Genomic DNA, 12,684 nt, shown 5'->3' on the forward strand with positions numbered 1-12,684 from the left:
CCTTATGGCTCTCTCATCACATCATCTTTGTATAATTGCTCCTACAAGATAGTCTCAAGCATCATTGTAGTAAACTTAATCACCATCACCGCATAGGAACAACATTAGAGTAGCAAACAAATGTCACGAACATTTTTTCTTAAAATTTTTGAATATTACAAGTGGATATCATTTTCTTAGCCCACCTATGACTTTACTTATGCCTCCCCCAAAGCCTTAGTTTCCATTTCAAGAGTTCAGTAAACAATTTGTAGCTCCAAATCTTTCTCATTGAAATTGGCCAATGCTTGCATCTTCCTATGCTTATGAACCTATTGTAGTTAAATTGTGCACAATAGTCATTTATGCTTCCTGCCAATGTATTGTATATATTATCTAAGTTCTTATTAGTTCAAAATTGCATTTAGAAGTATTTATTTATTTTTGAAATGGTATTGAAGGGGCATTTTAAAGAAGGATGAAGGAAAGGTTGTATTGAATTAAGAAATGCTTCTTTGAAAGGTTTGCTAGTCAAGAAGGTAAGAGAATAAGAAAAATTAGGTATTAGACTTTAAACATAATAGGTAGATTATGTATTAATCCAAGAAAATATATAGTAGTAGATAATATTCACAAGTAGCTATTTTGGGATATGCCATTGGTTTTTTTGGGGGATTACAAACATGTAACATTTCATATCCAATCAAAAAATGGCTAAATAGAAAACCTTGATTAATATATTATCCAGATTTCTAGTTTGTATCTTTTATGAAGGGAACTCAATTTTAAGAATTTTAAACCAAGAAATTTGAATAACCTTTTTTGATCAGAGAATGCATGCTTAATAGGTAAGCATTAATGAATTCATAAAATCATGAAAAAATAATCATGCACTTACAAAAATTAGGTGGGATTTAGGCTAAAATTATTTTGGTGAAGGAAGAGGTAACAATAGTCGGCCAACACCATATACAACCACCGCAAAGAAATGTACAACCAAGCTTAGCAGTTGTGGATTGAGGCCAGATAGTAGGGCCATAGGTCTAGTTGAAAACATGCCTCCCAAACTTAAATAGTCAAAACAAGGTTGTTGCATTTCTTTCATTGACTAATTAGGTGAATCACAAAAGATCTTATACAATACACCTGCTAAAGTATTTATAGTTGATTTAACAGGTTGCATAAATGTAATGAGAATTTTCTAAACTTAGTAACAAATGATAGAAAGAAAGAATATTTATATAAAGAACATAGCTAAAATAGGATATTTATGTAAAGAACAAATCTAGATGTAGGAGTAGCTTAATAAAAATCTCATAGCCTTAAATGATACCATTAAACTAATAGATTTTTAATATTTATGAAATTGCAACAACATTTTATTGCAGGACTAACTATTCTTACTATTTTAATGGACACAATTAGTCCAACTATTACAAGTAGATACCTTGTGAGGAGTGTAAACTAATTCCACATACTGACAAAGCATTGAGGTACTAAGAAGATTACAAAGAGGTTATCAAAAGCCTTTTAAGAATGACAATGTCAGACAATGCGAGAGTCATTCCTCCACTAGTTGATGGATGCCTCATATTGAAAGCATCCCCCAATAGAAGTGCTCCAAGCCTAGGAAATGGTGAGGCTAGAATGATCTTGTTTGGCATGGCTCATATATTCCAACTTTCAATAAAATCTATGAATGGTGTTTGTAGTTTCTTATGTAGCTGATACATTGTATAACAAATTTAGAGAATTCTCATGCAACAAATCTCACCATCTTTAATAAAGAATACTTAATAAAGATAGGTTTCATAAATTATTTTATCCATTTTAATATCTTTAATATTTCCAAATAAATACAAAGCCAATCTTGACACACAAGGAATTCTATCCAACTTTTATCAAATACCTAAGGATCCACCCCAATTTGCAAATACTTTGCCATTTCTCCACTGGCAATAGATGGAGCCTTTTGCCCTAGTACATCAACTAAGAAATGTACCTCTATGCTACTAAATGGATAGAACAAAATAGGAGAAGGGTTTGCTAATATGACATGTCCATGATTAGGATATGGAAGCTCACAATTTCCCAGCACAAGACCAACAAAACATGAAGGAACATCTACCTGCATATATATACATTGAAGATATTGGTTGTAATAAGTGCATGGTCTAAAGGTCAACACAAAAGAAAGGCCTACTTTTTACCAAAAGGAAAAAAAATCTTAAATTGTCGTATATTAGGCATAAGTTCTCATTAGAAAATAAGGCTTTACTTCTTGTAACTATATGGAAACTTTCAATCAAGAACAACATAGTTATATCCATAGGATGCAACTCTAATATTCAACTAGTTTTATGAAACTTTCCCTCCCTCCCTCTCTCCCTTTGATGTTAGAAAGAATAATCCTAGAATCATTATTATGCCAAATGTTTTTGCCAATCCCTACTAGTCCTCCTAAACAGGTATTTCAGCCACTCACAAACCTTACAAAAGACTTGGAAAACAAACTATAGTTTCAAATACCCTTTTCAGAGATATTGAATATATCTAGAACTAAGATGTAGGTACTTTGAACCATCACCCAAAACCAATTCCCTCCAGCCTTTACAATTAGCCCAATTAGGCCATTTTTACAAAGTGAACCCTCTAAATACTTGTCTCTAAATCTCTACACCCACAAAAAATCTTGTTACAATGCCAAACCTCAGATTTCTTAGGTATCGAGCGGTGTCATGCCCATATTCACACCTAACCACAAAACCCTCCCTTTTAAGATTACAAAACTAGGGCTTTGTAAATCTCACGGTTCGAAGTAGTTCAAGATACTACCATTGCATCAAACACCTTGTATTACATCTGCACAAACATATTCATTCATAAAATTAGCCTCTCATTAAATGATCTCACCCAGACCAATACATGGCACTAAGAATGCACAATTTCCCTTTTAACCCTCTACCTTAGGGTATTAACATGTAATCTCCATGATCTCCTCTACACTCCTAGTGTTATAACATCCTATAATGCACCATTCTAGACCCATTCCATAAGGAACAATTGTCAAATAAAGTTGAAGACAATGTATGCCTTAATATTATGTGTGAAGACTAGAAACCTGTACTCAATATCAACACCATCATTTATGGGTTGTATCATCTTTTTATAGTAAGTAAGAACTATTGAATTTTTTAGACACTCCATATGATTGTTTTGATTAATGTCTATAACATATTTGATTGTAAGACCCTTTGCAATTTGTAATGGCTATGTTGTCAATGAGTAAGGTTTTTTAATTCAAGGAACAATTTTGATTGTTTGAAATTTGAATCTTATAAAATAACATAATGAATTTGAATTGGATTTCTGTCAGTGTGTTCAAATATTGAAGATATTCAAGTTACTTAGCATGATTAATGTGGTTTATTTGTAGCAACCAAATTATAAGGATCCTCTTAACCATGAAGCTACAACTATATTGAGAGACACTCCAAAGACATTTGAAGCAAATCTGAGAAGGGCCATGTCAGGTGGTTATGTTGGGTCCACCTATTTCCCAAGATACATGTGAGACCTGCTATGCATACTGATACAATCTTTAGATTGTAACTTGGAATACTGGATTTCACTATTGTGATTTTTGGGAGCAAGATTAATGTAGACCTTTCATCTTTTATCTTCAATTCAGCTGAATTAGGAATGAGAGAAATGTCCACAAAAATGTGTTTATGTTTGCTTTGGTTTATGTGTTCTCAAAGAAATTATTAGCATGTTACATATGACCAAGAAAAATTAACCAAGCTTGATTGAAATGTTTTTTTGTGCATGTGAAAATGTGACGTTGAACTATATAATCCTAATCATTTCTTATGATAGACATAATCTTATGTAAAAGAAGCTATGGAGGTTAGCTGGCTATTCCAATCATGGTCAATACCTACATATGTATCACGCTACCATTGGTAGAAAGAATCTAAAAGTATTTAAGAACTTTTAGTCATAAGCTTTAATGATGATAATGCTTTAGTCATAAGGTTTATTGATGTTGTTAAAAATCAATCTTTATTTTTTAATTAGTCAAAAATCTGTTTGATAATAGAGGTGTGTAAGAAAATCCAGTTTGTTTGATGTGTTTGATATATATTTCTTATAGAGCTAGTAGGATGCAAAGATTGGCATTGTCTTGAGGGTTGCATAAGCATATTTCAACATTTGTTGTTTTATGTTTTATTGGAATTCTCTATGTGCATTTCAATTAAAATGTGGATTGCAAATTAAATTAAAATGTGGGGAATTTTTTTTTTTTAAAGATAAAAAAATCAACACTTTTCTCATGTATAAATTAAATTTCATCATGAATTTTGTGTTGATATAAATTTCTTATTTAGTTTTTCCTACATTGATATCCACGACAAGACCATTTCACACTATATGTGTATGAGATGATGCGAAACCTTTTTCAAATGCATTTTTGCCAAGGTTTCTAGTCTACATGTAGAATTGGTAAGATAGATTTTGTTACTATGATATCAATGATAATAAATATAGACTAATGTTCCTATGTTAGAAAATGGTGCTTAGAAAAATTGGGCCTTCACCACTGTGGTTGCATGTTTGGTTTATCTCTAATTTTCTTTCCCATTTATCAAGTTATGAGTGTTTTTCTGGAGTTTCAAAACCTTGATACATGCTAATGTTTGTAGGATGGGAAGGTTGTAGATACAATAGAGGGTGCAAATCCATTAGAATTGGCCAACAAAGTGGCCAAGGTGTCTAGTTCCATAGATATTACCAAGACAACTAGTCTTGATAGTCTTGAAATGTCAGCTAGTTCAATAGTTATTGAGACAATGAAACAAATATATAAGTCACTTCAGACTGCTAAAACTGATATAGAGTATGGTGATGTAGTTAAGAGCAAACTGCACCAACTTGTGAATTCCAAACTAGTCATGTTGTTTATGAAAGGGACACCTGAGCAGCCACGATGTGGGTTTAGCATAAATGTTGTAAATGTTTTCAAAATAAAGGGTGGAATATGTTAGCTTTGATATTCTAAGTGATGAACAAGTGCAGGAGGGCTTGAAGGCATTATCCAACTAGTTGACCTTTCCACAACAATATTGTAAGGGTGATTGGTGTCAGAACACCTCACATAACTGATTTGGAGAAGGAGACTATGTAGAATTTCAAGACCTTCAAAGCAAATCTGGAGGATGGAAGGCACAATCAAGGTCAACAGATCAATTGGAGGATCCTAGCACCTATCATGAGTTTCAAATAGTATAATACATTAGCATATTTACAATGTCCTCAAAGGACTATTTTCCATTTTGTAATGTCCTCTTATGGACTAATAACTTGATTTTTATGGACTAATGATGTCCAAATTTTAAATTGTGTTTAAGAAGTCTAGGAGGGGTATTAGGAAACTAGGTGAAAGGCTTTAATAATGAAAAAGACTATAACATTTAATAAAGCCATTTTATGTTTTAATTCAAAATTTTAAATCATAATGGCTACTTTAGGAAGTTAGAGGGAATTTTTAACTTTTTATTATTTTAAGATTGAACTATTCAACTCAACAATGAAAATTGGTTGAATCAGTTTTGAGAAGATAGTTAAAGAGTCTTACATATCTCTGTTACCATAGAGAAGGGTGGGGGTGAGTGTATGTAGACTGGAATAGTAACAAATATAAAACTCTTTGTTTCCTACAATTCCTTCATTCTTAAAAAGTCTCAATTTGATTAGTTCGATGTACTATTGAACTGTTAGGGTTTATTATTTGAAATTAACTATTTTGAATTAAGTTTACATCATTTTGAGTTGTTGTTGTGCCAGTCACTATTTTACTAGTCATTTTTTTGGTTTAAACTTGTTATTGCAGTAGGGGTTAAGGGTAATGTGGACCTTTCCACGAGTATGAAGGCTTGATACTCATGGGATGAGTTAATCTAACTTCTATTATGTAATACTAACCATGCATATGTAGGATTGAGTTGGATTTAAGTGATCACAACCTGAGAATAGTGATAAAAACATTGAAAATGCATGCTCAAGTATAGCAATAAGAAACCAATTTTAGCTAGGGTCACTCAATACAAACTACTGCAAAGGGTGCTGAGGATATGGAAGAAAAATAGTTTATTGGCATTCTTCTATTTTTTTGGACTTTTCTTCTAAACTTTAGGCATGTTTTGTAAAATGTTTGAAAATTTTGGTTGTTATGCCTGCTATTTCCATATGCTCAAAAATACAAAACTCGATAAAGGTTGAATTTTGGCAAAATTATGTTTTTTCCATCTGTAAACTATGATTGTCAATGTCGATTCTTGTAATTTGTATGTACTATGATGATGCTAGGTTTTCTTTACTGGTTCTTTCCCAGTTGAGCTCTTGAACCAATTTTAAAAAAAAAAAAAAAAAAAAAAAAAATATATATATATATATATATATATATATATATATATATATATATATATATCAATGGCTTGTCCACTTTGCCTAATTTTTTTTATAGTAGTAAGCATTCTACCTGAATAAGGGACCTATTTTGTGATAGGGAATTTTTTACAATGTTCATTTGATGGTGAGTCCATCATTAATTTGTATCAGAAGTGTGGGGAACCAAAAGATTGAGGAAGCCCTAGATTAGAAGGGTTTGAGGGCACAATTTGGGGATTTCTAGGTTGCAAAGTGTTGGAGTCTAATTCCTTTTGGAATTAAGCATTTGAAGACATAAGAAAACACTATCTAAGAATTAGGCTTGATATGAGGTCATCGAGGGGTACTTCTTTTGTAAATTGGGTCATTTTTATACACTAAAGCATTAGTGCTGAATAGGTGTGTTTGTCCAAAGTAAATGTATGAAAGTGTTTGATATGTTTTAGAACATTGAAAAGGATATCCATAAATACCATTACCTTGTTAGGTGTCTTGGAAAAAGTCTAAGTTATCTAAGTTTTTGTTTTGTTGTTGATCTACTAAACAAACTACTAGGCTTTTTGAACAGTCTGATGAAGAGTTGTGTGGATTGGGGGTGTTTGAATTAAATTGGAACCTTAGAACCCTTGAGTCCAATTGTTTTAAATTTTATAAAACTAAATCTTTCATTTAGGATTCTTGAAGATAGTTTTGACAAATTAGATCCTTGAAGTATTTGATATGATTGATAGGTTAGAGTGCCTAAACCTCTAAAATTTGTAACTCGCATTGTTTTCTAAATAGCTACCACACTTCCACTTCATTAGTGAGGTACTTGGAGGCTATGATATAACCCTTGAACTACATGAAAGTGGGGAACTAAAACAAATATTTAAAGACCATGGGTTGCTCTTAACCACTCATGAGTCTGGTGAATTAATTGCAAAAGCTACTTTTGCTGAACCCAAACCTAATACTACTATCTGAGAGTTTGATAGTGCTGGTATAGTGGACTCAACTAGTATAAGTGAATCATTAAGTTCTCAGCTAGTGAACATCATTAATTCCAACCCAATCATGTTATTTATAAAGGGCACTCTTGAAGAGTCGCGTTATGGTTTTAGTTGAAAGTCTGTTGAAATTCTTAGAGAGGAAGGGCTAGAATTTGGGAGATTCAACATTCTAACTGATGAAGAGGTAAGGAAAGGTCTTAAAACATATTCTAACTAGTCTAGCTATCCATAATTGTACATAAAAGGTGAGCTTATTGGTGGATCAAATATCATGATAGAAATGCACAAAAGTGGAGAGCTAAAAAACATTGTCTCAGAAAAAGGAGTGCTACTCAAAGATTCACTCAATGATCAGTTGGAAAAACTAGTTAATTTTTCTCCTCTGGTGCTCTTTATGAAAGGCACACTTGATGCCCCTCGATGTGGCTTTAGCTCAAAGATTGTAAATTCTTTGAATTAAGAGGGTTTAGACTTTGGTCATTTTGACATTTTGAGTGATAAAGAAGTTAGAGAAGGTCTAAACACTTATTCTAATTGGGAAAAATATCCATAGCAATATCATAAAGGTGAGCTTATTGGAGAGTGTGACATTGTTCTAGAAATGCACAAGGTAGGAGAGCTAAAGTCATCCTTGATAGTATAGAACCAATATGTAAAAGGGGATTAAGATTCTAAACACAAGCTTATTTGGTTGTTGACTTTTGGCTTTTTGGTACTATTGTATGGCTTCATCCTTTATTATGTTTGCCATAGAGAGTAGGATTCTGTGAATAGAGAATCAAGTTTTTGAATTGTTAAAGGAAGTATATACTATTTAACTCATCTTAACCACTTCTGCAACTCTTTGTTGCATCTATAATGCTAAAAATTGTTAAAGGTGTCAATGAAGATATTAATTTTGTTTTCTTTACATTTTGACTCATAAGACCTTATTTTGGACTGTGTAGCTTTTGAGTTGCTTTTGTTATATTAATTCGGTCTCCTTTCAATGTTTATTTTCATATTTCATGGCTAATATGATACATGCTATTAAAAGGGATTCTTGAGCAATTAACATACAAATTTTATTAATATATTGTCTCATGTCTTCTTATTGTTGATCTTGGAACTATTGGTACTTGTGTTTGTGAGTGTTTCTTTCCTTGGAATTAAATGGAGAGGAGCATGCTGCCATCTGTGTTTCTACCTGGTCCAATATTTACTATAGTAATTGAAGGAAGATAATTTTTTGCATGAACAAGTGAAATTGAAATGGTATTAAACTACACTATTTTTTATTGGATACCCAATATGTGGAAAATACACTGAATTAGATTTGGTAAGTTTGATGCTTATTGTTTTGGACAAACCACAAGGTATGTGACTTGCACTAAAATCAATCAAGCACACCTAGTTCCAAGACCGTATGAAGATTGCAATATGAGGGTAGATGTGAATGGAAAAGATTGTGGTGTAAGAATATTGATAGAAATAAAAAATGATTAACATGCCCACATAAATACTTAAAATATAGGAAAATATGGGCTTTGTTGAATAGCATTTTAACTAGTCAAATATTAATATTCTACAACTGTAGACAGAATAATGTTTTTGGTCAAGAGCATAACCATTGTGAATTATGTTATAATCTTTTGGTGTTGGGAGCTTAAATCCTAGGAGCATGAATAATCAAGCTCATTTGGTTTAGTGTTAAGACAAAGATATCCATTTCACCAAAATTGGTTGGGCTTGTGTGATCTAGTATTGTCATTTTAGTGTTAGAGCCTTTCCATTTGAAATATAATAATATTTAATTCCTGTTAATCTTTCCATAGCCTTTGAGGGTAGGAAACACAAGGACATAGAAAGAACACGATTAATGGTAAGATGTTACTAATTATGTGTTCCCTTGCAAAGTTTAGACAATAGTTGATTGCAATAAATTCATAGTAAAGACTGACCACAATAGTAAAAATTCTTCCTAAGACAAAAAAGTTTAAGACTTAAATAATAGTCAGCAAAAATTGCAAGCATTCGAATTCAATATTGAATACATGAAAGGCTAAAACAATGTTATAACCAATATCTCGTCAAGAAGATTAAGCTTGTCTGAGTATCAACCAATACCCAAGAAGATCAATTGCATAATCCCTGTGGGACTTTGCAAGAATAGGCATATTCTTCCTACACCGATCAATCACTGCAAAATGAGCCTTACAAAACTATATGAGCTTTACAAAACTATAACCTCGATAAATTGTAGGGGGTTGGACACATCATTTTGATGCAAAGTGTTGGATCAATAATGCATGATTAGGTTCCAATCAAGATTCTAAGAATTTAAAAAGGCCTTGACTCAAGATAATGAGGGAAAATAGTTTTGTTCAATGTCATAAAAATATTTGCAAAAGATTGTAAACAATACAATTTTCTCATGATACAAACAAAGAGAGTGGATAGATTATAAAAGATGTAGTTAATAAACAATATTGTCTCACCTTATCATGAATCTTGAAATCGATAATATAAAGACATTATGCTAAAAGAGCACACTACTACAAAACCAGAATTAAAAAAAAAGTACTCATAAAAAGAGAAACAATTACATGGAAGATGAACACCTAGGGAGAATATTCTACTGATAAGGCAAATAAAATATTCCCAATTATTAGGTACATCTAAATTCTTGAGGTATACATTCACTAATTTTTTCTCTTGATTATAACAACAAGGATTATCCATTTCTTCATTAAGATTGTATCATGAATTATTCATTTCTTTCTGAGAAATTCTATCTCTAAATTATCCATTAATTGTTGCTGAGATTTTCCTTACTCTATTATTGGGAAACTAATTTTTCCTCCTTTTCTTCAACCCATTAACACTTTTAGACACTTATGATCACCACTTGCCTCTCACTGCAATGCCTAGATTTATTATTTCTATTGATTTAGTGTTTGTATGAAGGGATTGCTGGGCTTAGAAGGACATTTGAAGTAAATTGACTCCATATCACAATTGTTTTGAGTTCATATTTTAATGTGATCTTGCATCAAAATAATAATGGAAAAGGATTTCTAATTTATTTTTAGTTCTATTAAAGCAAAGAATACATATTACTGCAATGTAAGTTTATAAACCTTCAAGAATATTTCAAGCCTAATCTCAAAAGAACCTATTGAAGTAAACATAGAGTATAATGTCACATGAGTAGACATGAGAATTGTCTTTATGGACCATCACACATCCCTCCCCTTGCAAAAGTGGATGTATGCTACTACCTATTTCAAGGAAAATACAAACTCATAATTCAAATTCAATTCTAAACCCATTGGTTTATCAGTGCCTTCTATTGGAAATTATTATGCAATATGTTAAAGATAACTTTCATGATTCTTTCATTGTGGATGTGATTAGTGTAGACACCTAAATTTGATTACATTGCTTTGGTAATCCTATTTAGTTATCTCTAAAGGCATCATTAATTAAATTCCTATTTAATTAATCCTTTTCCATCCCCTAGCTGATTACTTTAATTAATCATCTATAGTCCTAATTGATAAATCAAATAACCTATTATTTATCAATTAAATCCTTTTTTTCTATCTAAATCCAAAATCCCCATTTATTAAATAAACCTATTTGATAAATAAAACCCTCAAATCTAATAACCCCTAACCTATCCTAAAAACCCTCTTTTTAGCCTAATCCACCCCATCCACCCATACTAACTAAGCTTAGTCACTAACTCACCCACCCTCATGAATGCCATCCACTTTCAAATCTCTAACAAGCCTAATCTAATCCTAAACCCAAGCCTAATCCACCCCCTAATGTTGTCACATTCCCTAAGCAAGCTTAAGACTTTCTTAAGCCAAGGAAAGTCAAAAATCTTAACTCCCTCCAGAATATCCCAACCACCCAACAATGAATGCTCTTACAAAAGCCATAAAGACTCTTACAAGCCATAATGAAGGGTCTTTATGAAGATATTATCCTTTGAGCCTCCTTTGTTGACTCATCCTTCCCCTTTCATCCATCCACTCACCTTGTGACATGTGTCACTCTTTGATTGGTGCTAAACAAACACAATCCATGTGCTCCCTTTTGAGTGCATCCTAGCCCTCCTTAAGCTTTCATCTTTTCTTCCATCTTAGCCCTCCATCTCTCAAGCCCTTAGCCTATAAATTGAATCCCCTCCCAAGCCATTTCATCACAATCTTGGAGCTAAAGTTATAATTCCCTTTTGAGAGCCAAAAGCCATCAACCATACCCTTATGATGCCAAATTGAGAGCTCACAAAGCTACCAATTTGCCATTTTTCATCTCCATTGAATCTAGTTTTTGGGAACTTTGAGCATACATCCAAATCTTTAGACCCATCTACCAAGCAAGGAGCTAAATCCCATTGGGAGAGTCCATTCATTTGGCTCACATTTCCAATTGGGGTTTCCTCTTTAGTCTCTCATTTATGTTATGGTTTATATGCTAGTTAATGCTTTTTTTTTTGAATAGATTAGTATTACTTGCTAACATATTTCTCATATACATTTTGGCACGCCCAGTGGGACTCAACTATGGGTCATTTAATCATCCATTTTCATCTATATGTTGTTTTTTCTAACCATCTAATGTTTGTTGTTGTTTGAGTGTGTTGTAGGGTGTTTTGCTTGTTTTTGCAGGTTAAAGAACACACTTAGGAAGAAGAAATACCATCTAAAAATCTGAAAATAGCAAAAAATTAAAAAAATTCTGGAAAAAATTCGTGTTTTTCATCTTTTTTCGCGTAGTGTTGTCTCCGCAGTTTAGCATCTGCACCTGCAAACTGTCGTTTGCGCCAGCTACTTTGTCGTCTGTGCAACCAAATCAACGTCTCTGCAGTTTGGCATCTCCGCCTAGTTTTTTGTTGTCGGTGTCGCCACTAGATTGTCGTCTGCGCATCCTCAACTATCGTCTCCTTAGATCCGCTTCCGCCATTAGTCAAACTATCATCTCCGCCGCCGCCAGCAAACAAACTGTCGTCTCTGCAACCTAGACTGTCGTCTCTGCCATCGCCAACTTAATTTGTCGTCTTTGCCTCTTCCTTTGCCATCTCCGTAGATTAGCATCTTCGCTAATCAACGTCTTTGCTTGATAGACTGTCATCTCCGCTTGTTTATGTTGCATTTCTGTTTTAAAATCTTTATTTCTGCACTTTGTAGTTTAAAAAAAAAAAAAAAATAGTAAAGAAAAATGAGCGTCCAATGGTGAAAACTTGGCAATTCAAGCACCTTGGATAGGTACC

The 12,684-nt window shown here is 32.8% G+C and overlaps 2 pseudogenes; one reads left to right on the forward strand and one right to left on the reverse strand.

Annotated features, from left to right (window-relative positions):
- Positions 1-904: 904 nt before the first annotated feature.
- LOC149533784 (squalene epoxidase 1 pseudogene) lies at positions 905-2,113 on the reverse strand (annotated as a pseudogene).
- Positions 2,114-3,882: 1,769 nt separating this feature from the next.
- On the forward strand, positions 3,883-12,435 carry LOC149533785 (monothiol glutaredoxin-S11-like; annotated as a pseudogene).
- Positions 12,436-12,684: the final 249 nt, after the last annotated feature.

Source organism: Cupressus sempervirens, chromosome 10 (genome assembly GCF_028749045.1).
Source record: "Cupressus sempervirens isolate cs-2001-9-10 chromosome 10, ASM2874904v1, whole genome shotgun sequence".
NCBI classification, from domain to species: Eukaryota; Viridiplantae; Streptophyta; class Pinopsida; order Cupressales; family Cupressaceae; genus Cupressus; species Cupressus sempervirens.